The sequence below is a fragment of the Mus caroli genome, chromosome 1 (assembly GCF_900094665.2).
Source record: "Mus caroli chromosome 1, CAROLI_EIJ_v1.1, whole genome shotgun sequence".
Lineage (NCBI taxonomy): Eukaryota > Metazoa > Chordata > Mammalia > Rodentia > Muridae > Mus > Mus caroli.
In genome coordinates, this window is record NC_034570.1 from 5,291,073 (window position 1) to 5,300,695 (window position 9,623).

The following is a 9,623-nucleotide window of genomic DNA, read 5'->3' on the forward strand; positions in this document are numbered from 1 at the left end:
AGGATGGACCATCTAGAGACTGCCATATCCAGGGATCCATCCCATAATCAGCTTCCAAACGCTGACACCATTGCATACACTAGCAAGATTTTGCTGAAAAGACCCAGATATAGTGGTCTCTTGTGAGACTATGCCGGGGCCTAGCAAACACAGCAGTGGATGCTCACAGTCATCTATTGGATGGATCACAGGGCTCCCAATGGAGAAACTAGAGAAAGTACTCAAGGAGTTAAAGGGATCTGCAACCCTATAGGGGGAACAACATGATGAACTAACCAGTACCCCAGAGCTCTTGTCTCTAGCTGCATATGTATCTAAAGAGGGCCTAGTCGGCCATCACTGGAAAGAGAGGGCCATTGGACTTGCAAACTTTATATGCCCCAATACAGGGGAATGCCAAGGCCAAAAGAATGGGAATGGGTTGGTAGGGAAGTGGGTGGAGGTATGGGGACTTTTGGGATAGCATTGGAAATGTAATTGAGGAAAATACGTAATAAAAAAATAATAAAAAAAATAAAAAAATAAATTTCCCAGTCCTCATTTAGAATTTACCTAGTGTTCTTTATATTATAGCAAATATATAAAAATTGACACGCTACTAATACCTCTCTTCTCTTAAAAATTGAGTTCTGTAAGGCTTAACAACTAAAATTTCCACAAGGAAAAGTGTGGTTAGGAAACTTTTCTCAACACACTGTCAAAAACAAATTGTTATGTTTTTAAGTTTCCAAAGAGAAAAATCTGTCTAAAACTATAGGCATTACTGGAGAGTAATTCTTGAATGTGAACTATATCAAAATTTAAATGCTCTTCAATGTAATTGGTGTTGAACTTTGCATCAGTATTTTACTCTAGTAAGAACTATGTGATGCAAAGTGACTTTCATTTGACTATATTACATAACAACACTACTATTATTACTTCCATCATTACACATAAATGCTTGAGCAGTGTGTTCATTTGTGTCCAGGATGGCTGGTCTGAATGTGGTCAAAGGTCCTGGAGTGGAAGTCATTGTGTATCATCTCGAAACCTTCCTCTTGTACTAATCTGAAAACAAGCCAAATGTATTAAAAACAAAATCTCCCATGCCCATGGATTGGCAGGATTAATATAGTAAAAATGGCCATCTTGCCAAAAGCAATCTACAGATTCAATGCAATCCCCATAAAAATTACAATTCAATTCTTCATAGAGTTAGAGAGGGCAATTTCCAAATTAATCTGGAGTAACAAAAAACCCAGGATAGCAAAAACTATTCTCAACAATAAAAGAACCTTTGGTGGAATCACTATCCCTGACTTCAAGCTGTACTGCAGAGCAATAGTGATAAAAACTGCATGGTACCAGTACAGTGTGACAGGCAGGTGGATCAGTGGAATAGAATTGAAGACCCAGAAATGAACCCACACACCTTTGGTCACTTGATCTTTGACAAAGGAACTAAAACTATCCAGTAGACAAAAGACAGCATTTTCAACAATTGGTGCTGTTCAACCAGCAGTTAGCATGTAGAAGAATGCAAATTGATCCATTCTTATCTCCTTGTAGAAAGCTCAAGTACAAATGGATCAAGGACCAACACAAAATATCAATACACTGAAACTAATAGAAAAGAAAGTGGGGAAGAGCCTCAAGCACATAGGCACAGGGGAAAATTTCCTGAACAGAACACAAATAGCTTATGTAGACCATAATCAAGAATTGACAAAGGGGACCTCATAAAATTGCAAAGCTTCTGTAAGGCAAAGGACACTGTCAATAGGACAAAATGGCAAACATCAGATTGGGAAAAGATCTTTACCAACCCTACATCCGATTAGAGGACTAATACCAAATGTACACAAAGGACTCAAAAGTTAGACTTCAGAAAATCAAATAACCCTATTAAAAATGGGGTACAGATCTAAACAAAGAATTCTCAATCAAGGAATATTTTATGGCTGAGAAGCACATAAAGAAATGTTCAACATCCTTAGTCATCAGAGAAATGTAAATCAAACCAACCCTGAGATTCCACCTCACACCAGTCAGAATGGACCCAGCAATAACTCTCCTGGGCATATACCCAGAAGATGTTCCAACTTCTAAAAAGGACACATGCTCCACTATGTTCATAACTGCCTTATTTATAAGCGCCAGAAGCTGGAAAGAACCCAGATGTCCCTCAACAGAAAAATGGATACAGAAAATGTGATACATTTACACAATGGAGTACTACTTAGTAATTAAAAACAATGAATTTATGAAATTCTTAGGCAAATGAATGTATCTGGAGGATATCATCCTGAGTGAGATAACCCAATCACAAAAGAACACACATGATATGCACTCACGGATAAGTGGATATTAGCCCAGAAACTTAGACTACCCAAGATACAATTTGCAAAACACATGAAACTCAAGAAGAAGGAAGACCAAGGGGTGGATACTTCGTTCCATCTTAGAATGGGGAACAAAATAGCCATGGAAAGAGTTACAAAGACAAAGTTCAGAGCTTCGTCAGAAGAAAAGACCATCCAGAGACTGACCCACCCGGGGATCCATCCCATATACAACCACCAAACCCAGACACTATTGCATATGCCAGCAATATTTTGCTGACAGGACCCTGATATAGCTATCTCTTGTGAGGCTATGCCAGTGCTTGGAAAATACAGAAGTGGATGCTCACAGTCATCTATTGGATGGAACCCAGGGCCCATAAAGAAGGAGCTAGAGAAAATACCCAAGGAGCTAAAGGGGTCAGCAACCCTATAGGAGGATCAACAATATGAACTAACCAGTACCCCCCACCCCAGAACTGTGTCTCTAGTTGCATATGTAGCAGAAGATGGCCTAGTTGGCCATCAATGGGAGAAAAGGCCCTTGATTTTGCGAAGATCATATGCTCCAGTACAGGAGAATGCCAGCACCATCAAGCGGGAGTGGGTGGGTTGGGGAACAGGGCAGGTGGGGGGAGGTAATAGGGTACTTTCAGGATAGCATTTGAAATGCAAATGAAAAAAATGTCTAATAATTATAATAAATTAAAACGGAAACACCAAAAGAAAAAAGAAAAAGGAAAAAGGAAAATCTCAGCCGACAGCAGACGCTAGAGAGGATGTGAAAAAAGAGGAACACTCCATTGCTGGTAGAATTGCAAGCTGGTACAACCCATCTGGAAATCAGTTTGGTGGTTCTTCAGAAAATTGGACATAGTACTACCTGAAGACCCAGCTATACCACTCCTGGGCATAGACCCAGAAGATGCTCCAACTTGTAATAAGGACACATGCTCCACTATGTTCATAGCAGCCTTATTTATAATAGCCAGAAGCTGGAAAGAACCCAGATGTCCCTCAACAGAGAAATGGATCCAGAAAATGTGGTACATTTACACAATGGAGTACTACTCAGCTATTAAAAATGATGAATTCATGAAGTTCTTAGGTAAATGGATGGAACTAGAAACTATCATCCTGAATGAGATAACCCAATCACAAATGAACACACATGATATGCACTCACTGATAAGTGGATATTAGTCTAGAAGTTTGGAATACCCAAGATACAATTCACAGACCACATGAAGCTCAAGAAGAAGGAAGATCATAGTCTGGATACTTCAGTCCTTAGTCAAAAGGGGATCAAAATACCCATGGAAGGAGTTACAGAGATAACATTTGAAGCAAAAACGGAAGGAAAGGCCATCCTGTGACTGTCCCACCTGAGGATCCATCCCACATACAGTTACCAAACCCAGACATTATTGTGTATGCCAACAAGTGCTCGCTGAGAAGAGACTGATATAGCTGTCTCCTGAGAGGCTCTGCCAGTGCCTGGTAAATACAGAAGTGGATGCTCACAGCCATCCATTGTATTGAGCACAGGGCCCCCAATGGAAGATCTAGAGAAAAGACACAAAGAGCTGAAGGGGTTTGCAGTCCCATAGGAGGAACAATAATATGGACCAACTAGTACCCCCAAAGCTCCTGGGAACTAAACCAGCAACCAAAGGGTACACATGGAGGGACCCATGTCTCCAGCTGCATGTGTAGTGGAGGATGGCCTTTTGGGACATCAGTGAGAGGAAAGGCCCTTGGTCTTGTAAAGGCTCTATGCCCCAGTGTCTGGGAATGCCAGGACAGGGAAGCAGGAGTGGGTGGGTTAGTGAGCAAGGAGAGTAGGGGTGGGACAGTGGGGTTTTCAGAGGGGAAATGAGGAAATGGGATAATATTTGCAATATATATAAAGAAAACACCCAATAAAAATAAATAAATAAATAAATAAATAAATAAATAAATAAATAAATAAATAAATAAATCTTTGGAGCTAAACTAAAATAGCAACAAATACTCATTTCAAAACATATGTTGTCTACTCTGCTTACCAATATGGTATCACATCTCTGTACTTTGCTATGCAAATTTTATAATCTTCCTCAGTGGTTAATGTTGTGAAGAAAAAGAGATAACTTCCCATTTTCTAAAAATACAATTAAATTTTAGTAAGATTATAGAAAATATATTATGAACTTGCCCAAATTCTGTTTTACTTTTCCTTCAAGGTAGAATCATTTAGGTCTTGTTCTCTGAAAAGTTTACCTCGATTGTGTTTTCCATAGTAATCCTGGATTTTCAAAGTGACAAAGTTAACTATAATAATTGAAACTTTTTGCTGATAATTCTTTATAATTACTTATTCGTTCCTTTTTAATGTATTGTCAAGAAACATTGCTGATGGAGACAGATAGTGACATGGATGGAAATGTGAATGCCTTACTTTGGTTCTGGAAATTACTAGTTGTCTGGCCATGGAAAGACAGTATAATGAAACGTACTTCAGTGCAAATACTAAAATGATGAAATACATTACACTGAAATCCCTACATTTGACAACTTAGCTGACTAAGGCTCTGTTGACTATAAAATATCTGTTATCCACAGGGTTATTGCTTGGAGTTGAGTAGTGATTTTAAGATAGCAATTTACAAGCTTATATTAGCTTTCACATTTCTAAATATCATACACATATATTTTAACAACCAGTGCAAGTGCTTGTGATATGCTCATGCTCTTTTGGAAAATTATAAAACTAGTCCAGTTAAAAACATTAACACACAAAGGTATGATCCAGAAAAGCAACCAATGTAAACTAAATCTTTACTAGGAGAATTTTCTTTCATTCTTTTTTCTTATTTAATAGCAATCATCCAGCAAAACAAAACAAATAAAAATAAATCTTTCTTTTTTACAAATATCCTCATTGTGGATACAAATTGCCCTGTTGCTATAGGAAGAAAGGGTCATATCCTCTTTTTTCATATGCTGACAAGTTCATTCTGTTAAAAATGGCTTCTAAGAACCAGACCCGCAGAAAAGAACACGATTCTTTGTCTCAAACTCAGCCAGATGGGAACACGTCAGCAAGCCTCAGAACAACATATATTCAAGTCACATAGTACTATTTACAATAACCTTCCTAAAATGTACAGCTGAGTTAAAAATTCACCCATACTTTTGAGGCTTAATAAGGTTCTTGCTATTCCCATACCCTTCATTTGAACACTCAAAACATTGCATTATTTTACTATCAAATTTTCCTCTTTAATCTTTTTCTAACTGAGAGTGTAGGTAGACTGCCAGGAGCCTTACAATTATAGTCTGATAGCTGCAAAACATATATGAGTGAGCTTGCTGCAGTAATCTCAATTTTGAAGTAACAATCTTTTAGCCTTTTGACCTTTCTACAATGGGTTTTAATCTTTCAATGCCTATGTGTATATAGCTTTCTCTATCTTCAGATAAAACCCAAAATGTCTACAAAATATAGGCAGCCCAAGATTTCATTAAAATAAATTTCTCATCGAAAATGAGCAGCATTGACATGTTTTCTTAATGGTAAACATTTTGCAGATATTTTAACACATATTATTTCATGCCAAAATATCTCCAGAGCTTTGTACGCAAATAGAAGAGTAATCTTCAACTGAATTCATTTCATAATGAACTGCTGAATGAACCTCCTTTTCTGGGTTCACCTTACTCTAAATGAAGGATCTTATCTGAGTGAAAGATACTCCAAGGTAGAAGCTCTAACACTGTTGTAGCCAGCTCACTGTATAGCATGGACACCTGGGATTTGGCCAGTGGTGACTCAGTCATACACTTTTACCTTTAGTATTAAGGATGTAACTTATTAGTGAATACCCTTCAGTATTGCAAAATAATGATGTTGTAGGACTTTGAATATCCTAAAACCAAAGAATTATGTGTTTCACAGGTTAATTTGAGAAGTCTCAATTCTATATTAGCAAAATGACTTTTGCTACATCTTCCTGAAGCTTAGCTGAGATTTCCTAATAATTTATGTTGTTTTTTTTCATATTAAAATCTTATAATTACTAAAAGTAACAGTAGTTTTAAAATCTTTTAGTTTTAGATTTTCTTCCAATCATGGTACTAAAAACCAAGCACATTGTTTCATATGTCTGTAATAGTATATGCATAAGCATAAGAATAGTTTCTGGCTGGGCATGGTGGCACACGCCTTTAATCCCAGCACTCGGGAGGCAGAGGCAGGCGAATTTCTGAGTTCGAGGCCAGCCTGGTCTACAAAATGAGTTCCAGGACAGCCAGAGCTATACAGAGAAACCCTGTCTCGAAAAACTAAATAAATAAATAAATAAATAAATAAATAAATAAATAAATAAATAAATACATAAATACATAAATAAATATTTAAAAAAAGAATAGTTTCTGCTATTCAAACTTATCTTCCAGCAGTATATAATGTACATTTTCCTTTTTAGATAATATATGCAATGAGAAGGATCGTATTTTCATGGGATTATGTAATGGTTTCTCCCAGTACAGTAAGATTTTGTTTTATATATTTTCTATCTCATTTTTGCATTTATGTAATCATCATAATGGCACTATATTTCACAGAGGTTCTCATTGGTCTGTTTTTCTCTGAGTCTTCTAAGAAGCAACTACTAAGCTATGATTCAGATTATAGACATTTAATCATGAAACATCCTATATTAGAAAATGTAGGGGATGTCCCAAAAATCAAGAACAGTGGTTTTCAACCTTTTGACTCTAACAACTTTGGGTTAAATGACAATTACATAGCAGTCACCTAAGACTATCCTGCATATCAGATATTTATATTAGGATTCATAACAGCAGCAAAATTACAATTATAAAGTAGTAATGAAGATAACTTTATTGTTGAGAGTTGCCACAACATAAAGAACTGCATTAGCCGGGCGTGGTGGCGCACGCCTTTAATCCCAGCACTCGGGAGGCAGAGGCAGGCGGATTTCTGAGTTCGAGGCCAGCCTGGTCTACAAAGTGAGTTCCAGGACAGCCAGGGCTACACAGAGAAACCCTGTCTCGAAAAACCAAAAAAAAAAAAAAGAACTGCATTAAAGGGTTGCAGCATTAGGAAGTTTAAGAACCACTGCACTAGAGGATCTCCAATCTATACTGAAGTAAAGAACAAAGGTAGTAGAATGAAAATGTCCTAAACAACTCCTGAATCAGAGAAGACTGAAAAAATATTAATGAAGGGCATAAAGGAGAATATGCCCATGTTTTGCAGAAGACTTACCATCAGTTTTACAACAATAGGATAGTAGCTTAAAGTAGCCCATCAGAAATTTTTGTCACATATTCTCATAAGCCTAAAGAGACCATATCCACTGATAAAGTAGATGAAAAAGAATTTGAAGAAATTATCTTCCTCTGACAGGATACAATAGAACCTGACTTTATGTGATGACATTTTGATATGTGTTAGACAAAATAAGTATACTATAGTAGAAACTCAAATGTAGTTAAGACTTCCAAAACTCTAAGAGCTAGGAAGTAATCAAACTGGTATATCAGAGTAGGGGAGAGGGTAGAAAAATATTTCAGCATCAGTTTTGTAAATTTATCTATTTCAGAAGATTTAAAGCCCAGAAAATCTCAATACAAGGAAGCACGTGAGACAGAAATTTAGAATTGTTCTTTTTTTTTTTGACAATGAATTTCCAATCTTATTTTAATGATATGACCACAATAAAAAATTCACCACACATTGTATCTATGCTTTTCACAGGCGATTAGCAAAACTGAAGACAACTTCAGAACTGTACAAAGAACAGAAGCAATTCTTAACACAGTTTTCCCATGGTCTTATCCTTTGAAATAAATTAAATACAGTAGTCAAAACTAAATCAAGATTTGCTAGTGTCTAGAATAAGAAAATAAAATAAAAATAAAAGTCTCTGAAACAATTATAAAGTACATACTAATATCTTATCTTTGCAACATATACAATGTTTTGTAATCTTTCTCTTCTTATCTCAATTTGCAAAAGAAAATTCCAAACGATCGTAATTGTATGGTTAGTAATGGTGTATCTTTAAAAATTCATGTGTTAGATCTCTTATTTTAAAAGAAAATAAACTGCAAAAGNGCAGTTAAGTACANCAAACAATCCAACTGAACAAGCCTCTAGAATTTAATCAGAGGGTTTTATTCAGCAAGTGTTGCATTGCTGTTCAGTCTCTGCACAAATTGAGATACACAAATATGTACTTTCAAAAATTCAAGATACTATACAAACACACAATAGTATTTTGCACCCATCAATTGTTTACTGTATCAGGGTTACAAAGCTACTGATTATCAGGAATAACTTAAGTCGCTGGTCTTCAGATGTGAGATTCAAATAAAGATAAATTACATCAAAAATCAATATTTTTTTACAGGGACCATCTTGAAAAATGTATTTCAAGAAAATAAAACAGCGTTGGTTAGTGTTACTAATCTTCTCTACAACTTTACCAAGTGCTAATTCAAAGTACCACGTAAGTCAGCATCTTGTTGAAGCATAAGGTCCCACGGGACTTAAGTTTCATATCAAGTGAGTTATAAATCGACTTAATGTATGACTTCTCTGTTCAAAGAAAGAAGGGAGGCTGACAAGGAAGGGAGATGGAATACCTGCTAAGGATGATGTGCTGGACAGACGGCTCACAGCAAGTTTGCCACTGCTCGGAGGACTCCTTCCCTCTGAGCTATGGGATGATGAAAGAGCCATCCACAGGGCTCTTTTGGGAGTTTTGGAAAAAGAGAATGCCCTTGTAACCTTTTTGAAGTCTTTTTTATTGCTCTAGATGCTCGACTCAATGTACTATCCATATCTTTTGTATTTACTTCAAAAGATTCNGGATCAGCCACATACATAAGATTCTCAGCATCTGCCTTACAAATGGTGTTGGCTACATGTCGACACAGCATCTTCAGCCAGTCTCCTTTGGAAGCTCCTTTGACGTCATCTGGAAGCTGAGCAGTACATTGGCCTGTTCTATTGGTGGCCTTACAAGCAAGGCAAAGGCATTGTGACAATCTTCTGTCTCTCAGATGTCCAGCACCTTCTTAATCTGAGAAAGAGACATGAGATGAATGTGCTTCAGAGAAGCTGGGGGCCGGGTGCGGTTGTGAGGACTTCTAAAAGTGCCAATAACCTTGTNCCGCTTTCTTGCTATCTCGAGGCAGTCATTGAAGAGGAAGAGAGTGACTTGCTCTCCTCGGTCGCAAGGGTGCTCACCAAGGGAAACCGTTTCCACTCGTTGCACCAGGCTC

At 37.1% G+C, this 9,623-nt stretch overlaps 1 protein-coding gene and 1 pseudogene across 3 annotated transcripts in view; both read right to left on the reverse strand.

Moving 5' to 3' along the window:
- The window catches only part of Sntg1 (syntrophin gamma 1), an 835,208-nt gene that overhangs the window by 649,998 nt on the left and 175,587 nt on the right, over window positions 1-9,623 (reverse strand). The window lies entirely within an intron of this gene.
- Window positions 8,893-9,623, reverse strand: part of LOC110311457 — a 3,167-nt pseudogene continuing 2,436 nt past the window's right edge.